The 10,898-nt window shown below is 48.3% G+C and overlaps 1 pseudogene; it reads right to left on the bottom strand.

Moving 5' to 3' along the window:
* Window positions 1-611: 611 nt before the first annotated feature.
* On the bottom strand, window positions 612-1,072 carry LOC119243997 (immunoglobulin lambda variable 1-40-like; annotated as a pseudogene).
* Window positions 1,073-10,898: the final 9,826 nt, after the last annotated feature.

Below are 10,898 nucleotides of genomic sequence, written 5' to 3'. Positions count from 1 at the left end.
TGACTGTATCCCCCAGTGTCCTGTGTGGAAACCTAAACCTCAGTGTGACAGTATTTGCGACGAGGCATCAAAGAAGATGATTCAGATAAAGACAGTCATGAGGATGATGTCCTCATTGAGAAGAGCAGGTGACTTTATAAGAAGAGAAGGAGCACCAGGGGTGAGGCCCACAGAAAAGCCCATGTGGGGTCACCGTGAGACACAGCCATTAAAACCCAGCAGAGAGATTCCAGGAGAATCCAAACCTGCCGACTCCTGATTTTGGGCTTCCAGACTCCAGCAGTGGGAACAAATGAATCACTCTTGATTAACCCTCCCATCCTGTGGTTGTTATGGTGGCCCTAGGTGACCAGCCCACCCCTCGTGGAACTATCCCCAGGGTGCCTGTTTCACATCAAGGATCTGTGCTCAGCAACTCCCTGAGCCCTGGTGCTGCAGTTCAGCTAACACGCCACACTGAGCAGGAGGTGGATTTGCTTCACCCCTTGGGAGAGCCCTGGAGTAAGCACCTGCTGACAAACAGAGGTCCCGCCACTTTTGACCAAACAAATTGGGAACAGCTGTGTTGTTAGAAGGTGTGCAGATTAAGCCCCATCTGAGGGGTTCCTGCCTCACTTCCCCACAGGCCTGGAGCACAGTGCAACACCCCACGTGCTGCTTTGTGACTGGCAGTGGTACTCAGACTCGTCCTCAATCTGGAGCCCAGTGATGGCCAGCGAGCCCGAGGTGCCAGACTTGGAGCCTGAGAATCGACCCGGGACCCCTGAGGGTCACTTGTTACTGTCATATATCAGGAGTTTGGGGGTTGTTCCTGGGAGCTGTTGGTACCATTGCACATTATAACCCCCAATGTTGGAGCTGCTTCCAACACAGGGGATGACGATGCTCTGGTCCAGCGCCCCAGACACTGAGGACGGCTGAGGCAGCTCAGACTGGGCCCAGGATCCTGGAATGGGGAGAGTTACAGAGAGGGTGATGCCAGGGTATAGAGACAAGAGGAATAGTTGGGCCCCCTGGATCCTCACCTGTGCAGTGAGAGAGGAGCACTAATGAGCAGAGGTTTCCAGGCCATTGCGCTCACACCTCTGAGCTCCACATGGGGCTGGGCGGCCCCAGGACTCCATTTCTTCCCCACCCTCTGCCAGGAAGGGCTGTGCATGCAAATGGGTTCCAGCCCCTCCCTGAGTCCTGGTGCTGGGGCTCAGCTCACACCCTACACTCAGGAGGAGGGAGGTTTTCTTTATCCCTTGGGAGAGCTCTGGGATGAAGCACCTGCTACCACCAACAATGTCACTGCTCAGGGGACTGTGTCAGGCCAGGGAAGACACAGCTCTGTGTTCCAATCAGGGATCCCAGGCCCAGTTCCAGGCCTAGGCTCCTCTGAGGGAATAGTCCTCAATGATCAGCTATGTAGGGTCCACAGGGCAGTCCCACAGCACCCCTGGCCGGTGTTGGGGTACACAATCACCAGGGCCCATAGCCCTGAGAGAGCAATTTGTTTCTGCAGCTCACACAACGGGAGCTCCACTCACACATCATGCCCTGACTCATGCAAACCGTGTGGCCCCTAGTGTTGCACATGGTTATGCTAACTTCTCACTCTCACATGGAGTTTTCATCTGTGGGATATAATGTGTCATGAATAACACCCTGAAGTTTTTGTCCCTAGAAAATAATATAATATAAAGATGATATTACCTCATTAATATATGTGTTAGGTATGGGGAAATGGCTATTTTTCCATGCAGTGTGTGTTAAAATAGGAATTTCCAACCACTGCTACATAAATTTATTTGACTTTTAATTTCTTATTTTGTAGCACAATAAAATGTCTTGCATCACCCCTTACTGGTCATGTGTGGTAATAATGACAACAAAAGGTAAGGATACTCTCTAATAAAGAGTTAAATGTTCATGCAGGAATCACCATGGAGGTGAGCAAACAAACAGCTCTGGGCGCCATTAGAGAAAAACAAAGACTCCCAGGAGACCTACAAATAGCCCAAGGCCAGCCGGTAAGCTTGTGCAGAAAAGTGGCACACTTGAAAAGTATACACGGATCGCGGATGCCCAGGTCCCTGCGCCTGGGACCTAGGCTAGTGGGGAGATGCGCGGGAGCCCTCATTGAGGTGAATCTCCCTCACTGAGTAATCAGAAACCAGGCACCCAGACACAGGAGCGGGGTGCAAAAGGCGCCATTTCTGCGGACACTTCACTGGGCTACAGCCCGCGTCCTGGACCTGAGGGCTTTGGAACTGAGACCCAGGGCATGAAATGCGGGGTGTGGGATCCCCACGACGGTGGGGCACAGGGCAGACACAGCACCCCCATGCCGCTGAGGCTCTCCACACCACACCCACTCTGTTCCCCGGGACCCACAAGGTAAAAAAGCAGTTCCCAAAGGACACTAGGAAAGATCTCTGGTGCCACCTAGCGACCAGAAAAAAAATCACCAACACCCTATAGTTGGAAACCAAGGATCCCAAAAACACCCTCAGGCGCTGAGAGAGGGTGGGCCATGCAAACGGGGGAGAAATAAGACTTGGAGCAAGACCCCATCCTGGAACTGAGAGCTAGGCACAGGATCCAGGGTGTGGGACGCGCCATAGCAGCAGGCACTGCACAGGGTGACAGCCAGCACTTTGGATCTGATAGCCCTGGAACTGAGACCTAGATTGCGTATTCAGGGCATGGGATCCACACAGCTGTGGGCACAACACTAGATGAACACGGGCAAACACAGCACACAACTTGAATAAGAGCCCCTGTGTTGAGGTGCTCCCTTTACCCCCTCCCCCCTACTCAGAGAACCACTGGGAAAAAGCACAGGTCAGCAAGTGAGGGTCTCTGGCGCCACCTCGTGACCAGAACTAAATCACCAACTAGCTGATTCCCTGTTGGAACTGAGTAAATACAGAGGGAGGGAACTGTAAGGGACAGAGGCCAGCAACACAGCATCAACACCCTGGTGGAGGTTTGGCCTACCAGTGCTGGTCTCAGTCTGGTAAACAGTTTCTGACACCCCTAAAGCAGCACTCCAAAGAGATGCCCGCCAACACCAGTGACACAACGCCCCAACGCATAGAGCTAATTAGAAAGCAAACAACAGGGAGAAGAAAAAATATAAAGAACCAAGCAAGCCCGCAGGAGGACACACCACAAAAAGAATTACAATCACCAGAGCTCAAGAATGACAAGGAAGAACTTCTCAGCCTATCAGATAGAGAATTAATAATCATCCTGATTAAAAAGCAGAAAGAAAACAAAAAAGAAAAAAATGATTTGAGACAAATAATCACTGAACTGAAGAATTAAATTGAGACCTTAAGAAAGGAAAAAAAGAAATGCAGGAGATAAAAAGATTACTAGAGGAGATAAAGAACTCTGGGAAAAGCAATGAAAACAGAATCGATGAAATGGAAGAACAGATTAGTACTATTGAAGATACAGAAATACAAAGAGCCAAAAGAGAAAAGGAGAGAGAAGTCCAAATGAAGCAGTATGAGGAGACTCTTAGACAATTATCAGACTCCATGAAGAGAGGAAATGTAAGAGTTATAGGCATTCCAGAAGGTGAGGAGAGAGACAAAGGAACTGAGAAATTATTCAAGGAGATAATTGAAGAAAACTTCCCAAGCATGAAAAAGGACATAAATATAGACATACAAGAAGCCAGAAGAACCCCCAATTACCATAATGAAAAGAAAACTATAGCAAGACACCTAGTAGCATAGCTTGCAAGAGCCCAAGACCAGGAAAAAATAATGAAACTGGCAAGGGGGAAGAAACAGATAACTTACAAAGGAAAACCAATCAGGTTAACTTCTGACTTCTCTGAAGAAACATTGCAGGCAAGAAGAGAATGGAGTAACATATTCAGCAAACTTCAAGACAGCAAATGCCAGCCAAGAATTATTTACCCTGCAAAGCTCTCCTTCCTCTATGAAGAAAAACTATGGACTTTCTCAGAAAAACAGAAACTCCAGAAATTCATTACAACTAAATCCCCACTCCAAAAAAATCTACAAGAAGTCCTAAAGTCAAAACCAATAGAGGAATGAACAAGAAGAACAGAATAAAGCAAGGAATAAAATCACAAAAAAAGATAAAAAAAAATGGCAAACACATATGCCAACATATCAATATTAATTCTAAATGTAAATGGATTAAACTCATCAATAGAAAGACACAGAGTAGCAGGCTGGATTAAAAAACAAAATCCAACCTTCTGCTTTCTCCAGGAAACATATTTAACCACAAAAGATAAAACAAACTGGAAGGAAAAGGTTGGGAAACAGTCCTACAAGCAAATGGACCAAAAAAGAAGGCAGGAACAGCCATACTTATATCAGATGAAATAGACTTCAAATTAAAAAAGGTAAAAAGAGACATAGACAGACACTACATTATGATCAAGGGGACAATACATCAGGAAGATATAACACTTCAAAATATACTCACCAAATGAAGGGTACCAAAATATATTAGATAATTATTATCAGCTCTGAAAACAGATATTAAAGAAAATACATATAGAGTGGGAGACTTCAACACCCCACTCTCACCGATGGACAGATCAATCAGACAAAAAATAAACAAAGACACTAGAGCCCTAAAAAGACATAGAACTCATGGACATAACAGATATCTATAGGACACTGCACCCCAAAAATCCGAGTACACGTTTTTTTCAAATGCACACAGATTGTTCTCCAGAATCTATCACATACTGGGCCACAAGACAAAACATCAACAGATACAAAAATCACAATCATTTCAACTATCTTCTCCGATCATAAAGGCATTAAGCTAGAAAAAAATCATGAAAAGAAAACAAGGAACCTTCCCATTTCATGGAGATTGAAATCCACACTACTGGAAGACCACTGGACCAATGAGGAGGTCAAAGAAGAAATTAAAAAATACTTTGAGTTGAATGACAAGGAGGACACCACTTTCCAGAATGTGTGGGATGCAGCAAAAGCAGGAAAATATAGAGGAAAATATAAAGCAATACTGGCTCATATCAACAAACAAGAAAGAACTCAAAGAAACAACCTAACTTCACATCTCAAAGATCTAGAACAAGAACAACAATAAAACCCCTACAGCCAGTAGAAGAAAGGAAAGAAAGTTTGTTCAATAAATGGTGCTGGGAAAACTGGGTGGCTACATGCAAAATAATGAAGCTTGACTACTACCTCACACCATGCACAAAAACCAACTCAAAATGGATGAAAGAACTAGACATAAGACCTGAAACCATAAAATATAGGTGAAACACTACATGACATGCACCTCAAAGACATCTTTACAGACACATCGCCCAAAGCAGTGGTAGTGAAGGCAAAGATAAACAGCTGGGACTACATTAAATTAGAGAGCTTTTGCACAGCAGAACAGACAGTAACCAAAACAAAGAGAAACCCCACCAACTGGGAGAAAATTTTTTCACACAACACTAACGATAAAGGACTGATCACAAAAATCTACAAAGAGCTGGAGAGACTCAACAAAAACAAAGAAAATAATCCAGTCAAAAAATGGGCAGAAGAGCTAAAAAGAAACTTCTTGAAAGAGGAAATACAAATGGCCAACAGGCATATGGAAAAATGTTCAACATCACTTGTCATCAGGGAAATGCAAATCAAAACTACCATGAGATACCATCTCACACCAGTGAGAATGGCACATATTAAAAAAAAACTAGCAAAAACCAATGTTGGTGAGGATGTGGAGAAAAAGGAACTCTCCTGCACTGCTGGTGGGAGTGCAAACTGGTCCAACCACTATGGGGATCTGTGTGGAGATTTCTGGACCTACTAAAGATAGAGCTGCCATATGATCCAGCAATCACTCCTAGGTATTTACCCAAAGGACACAGAAACATCAATTCCAAAGAGCACCTGCACCCCTATGTTTATACAGCACAATTTACAATAGCTAAGCTTTGGAAACAACCCAAATGCCCAAAAATAGATGACTGGATCAAGAAGATGTGGTACATATACACCATGGAATATTACTCAGCATTCAAAAAAGATAAACACATGCAATTTGCAGCAACGTGGATGGAGCTGGAAGGGATCATGCTCAGCGAAATAAGCCAGAAAGAAAAAGAAAAATACTGGATGGTCTCACTCATAGCAGGAATCCAGAAAACCTAAATAAGGGACCAGGAAAAAGAATAACTATAAGAAAGAAAAAATCAAAATCAACAAACAACTCTGAACCAGAGACACACTATGGGGGGTGGGGGCAGGAAAAAGAGAGATTGGGGTCAAAATAAGGGGGTTGCAATTGTATGGGGAATATAAAAATAAAATAAAAAAAAGTTAAATGTTCTTTCCTAGGAAGTCAGATTCAAGAGAAACATAATTAAAAACCATGTTGATTTCATTTGAATGAATAGGGAATGTTATTAAGGAACAATTCCACCCAATAGCATAAAATGCAGATAATTTCACAGGACACCGCAACAAAATCTCAGAGCTCACACTGGTCCAGTTTTCTTCATTTCATGGGTTTTATTCCCATAAAATAAAAAATCAACATCTTTTCAAAGCAGTTCTAACAGTGGTAAGTATGCCTAAGGAGCAATTTACACAGAAAAGCAATATTAATAGACAAATAATGTTAATTATCGATGCAAATGGTTTAATACACACGTTATAAAAGGTTTCCATAACAGATTAATAAATCAATGAGCCATCACATATATGATTCATTTCAATGATACAAAGACTCGTAAAGATGGAGACTCAGCCCAGCTGCTTAGCAGGCTCCTCACGAAGGAGGAAGAAAGATCCAATTATCCTCCTAGGACCTTCACCTGAACCCCGAATCCAGCCCCTGTGCTGTGAGTGAAGAGGGAGCAGAGGAGAGGGCTCCAGGCCTTGGTGGAGATGTGCCCAGAGCTCTGACCATGTGCCCCAGCTGGGACAGGGACCCTCATCTCTCCCTTTGCTCCCCTCCCGGATGACACAGGGGCCCTTCATTCTGTGCATCCCACCTGCTCTCCTCCTGTGAACCAGGCTCAAGCCCTTCTGCCCTGGACCCAGACGAGGCCATGGCTCGTCTGATATGGCTCACCTGGGCCTTGGAGACAGGAACCGCCAGGCCCTGCAAGCACTGAGCATCTTCCCAGGGCCCTATTCTTGACCCATATCCGGTCATCTGGGCAGTAAGAGAAGGGCAAAGGACTAGGGGTGCACAGCACACGGTGCTCACAGCACTCTGCTCTCCACAGTGGGGCTGGCTGCACCAGGCCTCCTAGTCTTCTCCTCTCTGCCACAAGGTGGCTGTCCATGCAAATGGCTTAGACCCCTCTGGCATAGTTACTGGTGGTGATGCCCCAGCCCTGCAGCCACAGGGGAGGGTGGTCAAAGAAGGATTTCTGGTCAAAGAAGTTTCCTGAATCACCGCAGTCTGACATGTAGCCCTTGAAAACTGATGGGATTCCAAGGTCAGGAGAGAAGACAGGTCGTGGAAGGGCAGTTTGGCTTTTCCCACCCAGCCCAGGAACATCCCCACCCAAACCCTGCCCCGGCTACTCCTGTGCAGTAGCCAGGAGTGTGAGCATGCAGGAGTGTGAGCATGAGAAGAGCCCAGGTCATGGTGCAGTCACCCCAGGGCTGGGCTGTCCCAGACCCCACAGCACACAGCAGCCTCCAGGCTTTCACTAGCCCTCCTGGTCCTGGGGGGGGGGGGGCGGGACCAGTGTGCAAATGTTCTCCCCCCACGACACAGCATGTGCCAACACACAGCTTCTGGTTGGTCCACATCGGAGACGTGTGGTGGGACCCACACATGGGGTCCATGTCAGGGCTGGGGTGACATTTCAGGGCTGAGCTTTCCCAGGTCTCTGCACACAGTGCCCTCTCATGGCCATGGGGCATCCCTGATGGAAGGAGGCTCCTTGAAGTCCCTCCCCAGCCCCTCTCCCTCTGCTCCTGGGGTCTGGTGCTCTGAGTTCTCTGTTCAGGGAGAGACAGGGCCTGCAGATCCACACAGAAGCCATAAGAAGGAATTTGGGGTTCAGGGTGGAGTGTAGCACTTTTCTCCTTCGTAACGCCACTGATGCACCAGAGCGTGTCTGCTGAGTGAGAGCTGGGTCTTGGCTCTATGGCTCCTTATCCCTTCCCCAGCGTCCACCTTGACCTGCAGCCTCATCACCTGGTTGCTGCTTGAGCTCGAGCGGCCTCCAGGCTTCCCCAGTTTCTGGGTCTCTGCCCCAGACTCTGCGGCCATCCCTGTACTCTCCCTCTTTAGGATCGAAAAATGCTTCACGTTGTTAAAGTTGCTGGTCATTGGTTTATTTTGTCTTCTGTCTCATGAAAGGCACCCCTGTGTCCCCTCGTGTGAAGGCCCATGTGACTCCAGCGTCAGAGTTGCACACCTTACACACCCCACTCCTGGGTCTCTGGGCACCTGGCAGTAGGTCAGAACTGTTGCTCAGGATATTTTCTGTCTGGTCCTGATACAGCACAAGTGTCATCCATGTGGCTGGGATCTCCTGCAGAGGGAAAGTCAGCTTCCTGAACATCCTGACACTGAGGACCTCTCTGCGGGCAGAGGAGGAGCCCTGATTTCTGGAGGCACAGAGGCAACTCCCAGACTCCTCTGCCCATGACAATGTATGCTGAGAAAGAAGAGAATGGGGTGTGTGTGTGTGTGTGTGTGTGTGTGTGTGTGTCTGTGTGACCTGACGAGGCTGAGGGGCCCCTGACCCACTCTGCTCTCTGCACACCCTGAGCTGTTTGCGCCATGAAATCCTCCCTGGAAGCTGACTAGCTCCAAGGCCCTCCCTTGTCCTGGGTGCTGGAGTAAAGGACGAGAGTCTTGAAGACACTAACCTTGGAGCAGGATGTGTTGTAGGTAGTGAGGACACATGTGAGAGGACAGCACCTCTGTTACCAGAATCAGAAGTTCATATTTTCAGGAACAAGAAAAATCTGTCCATTTTCTTACTTTTTTCCCCGAGGCACAGGACCCACAGCCGCGGGCCTTCAGATCTCAGGAAGCACTGTGGGGGGGTTGGGGGGGTGTTTGAGCACACAGCCGCCTTCCTCCTGCCCCTGACCCACAACCAGGCCTGTGGTCCACCAGTATTTCCCTCTGTGTGAGGAAGAAATTTCCATCCTGGGGGAATGTTGCTGCTGTGGAGGCGCTGTCCTGAGAGGGCTTAGGAAAAGGGGATTATGGGGCTGAGACATATACTGGTGCTTCCTAAAATAGGCAGCAGCCCTTGCTCTGAGGTTCACTACAACTTCTGTGTGACACCAGTTAAATTAAATGGAGAAAATAGTTAAATTAGCACATTTAATATGCCCATACTCAAGGATGCATGAACAGATTATTTGCAGCAAAATTAGTACTTTCATTATCATGCTAAAGAGATTGGTTGAGAGTGGCAGGAGCAGCGAGCCAGTGAGTGGGATGATCAGGAACAGGAAGATGAGGTTTTGCTTAGAGGGTCTGGTCTCTGGGAACTCTCCTCCTGGAGACAAGACTCTTGGGGATGGAAAGACCAGCAAGAACACACTCACTTTCCTCCAAACCCTCACGCGAGAGGGAGTGAGTCCCGAAGACTACAGGAGAGGGTGAGGGCCTGACCATCGCCCATAGTATTTGTAGCCTCAGCCCAGGGGCTCACCCCTGTCCCCAGGTCTAGCCCCTTCCTGACTTCACACTGAAGGTCAGGTGCCTGCGGGGAGGGTGATTAGCTCTGGGCTGGGGTTCCTCCCTGTCAGGGGTCTCACCCCACACCTCCTGCCTCATGACTCACCCTGGGACAATGTACAGGCAGCTCTGAGCACTGAGCTGGGGGGGAGGTGGGGCTCTGCTCTGAGCGCTGGGCAGCAGCGCCCATGATGTGGGGACGCTCCACCTGCCGTGGTCCTGGGCTCGACCAAGAAGCTCAGAAAGGCAGAGGCCTATTTAAAAGAAGAGTAAAAAAGTAAACACAAAACAAACAAAAAGCCCAGATCATTTTATTCAGAATTTTTAAACACTGAACGAGGCAAGATTTCTGTATCATCATAGCACTGTTGTTTCTGTGTTTCCTGAGAGTTCAGACACACTGAACAGAAAATTGGCAGGACAGACACTGGGGCATGGAAGCTCCTCTAAGTACAATGAGTGTGTTGAGGTAATTTGAAACTGGAGAGGGTCGAGGACTTGGTCCCTGAGCAGGCTGAGGTTTCTGTCCCACTTCCCCATCTGTGTGGGTCACAGAGAAGCACCGCTGTGCTTGATCTGACAGTAGTTGTCGGCCTCGTCCTCAGGCTGCGGCCCAGAGACGAGCAGGAGGCCTGCATTGGCGGAGGCGTCTTTGGCTCCAGAGAAGCGGCTGGGGACCCCGGGGCCCTGGTGTTTATCTGAGTCTGAGTAGTAGTACAGGAGGTACCGGAGAGGGCTCCCTGGCTTCTGCTGGTACCAGTGTATGGCATAGCTGCCAACACTGAATCCACTGCTCAGGGTGCAGGTGAGTCTGGCTCCAGGAGAAGCAGAGAGGACGGGCGGCTGAGTCAGCACAGGCTGGCAGAGGGAACCTGCAGACACAGACACATCAGAATGAACTGGACAAACAAGGTGCAGCTGCTGGTGTAGTAGAAGTACAAGAAATTGATTCAGATTAGGAACACCTGGGTGTCTGAGGCCTGCCCCCACCTGTGCATTGAAAGAGGAGCAGGAGGAGCAGAGGAGTCCAGGCCATGGTGCTCACAGACCCCTGGGCCCCACATGGGGCTGGGCTGCCCCAGGCCTCCTTTTCTCCCCACCCTGGGCCACAGGAGGGGCTGTGCATGCAAATGTGTTTCAAGCTGGGCCTGCCCAGCCCCTCCCTGAGTCCTGGTGCTGGAGCTCAGCTCACACTTCACATTGAGAAGGAAGCTGTA

This window comes from Talpa occidentalis, unplaced genomic scaffold, assembly GCF_014898055.3.
Source record: "Talpa occidentalis isolate TD23 unplaced genomic scaffold, MPIMG_talOcc4v2.1 talOcc4.14, whole genome shotgun sequence".
In the NCBI taxonomy this organism is placed as follows: Eukaryota; Metazoa; Chordata; class Mammalia; order Eulipotyphla; family Talpidae; genus Talpa; species Talpa occidentalis.
The sequence above is the reverse complement of the archived record's forward strand: the minus strand, read 5'-3'. Positions and strand labels throughout refer to the sequence as shown.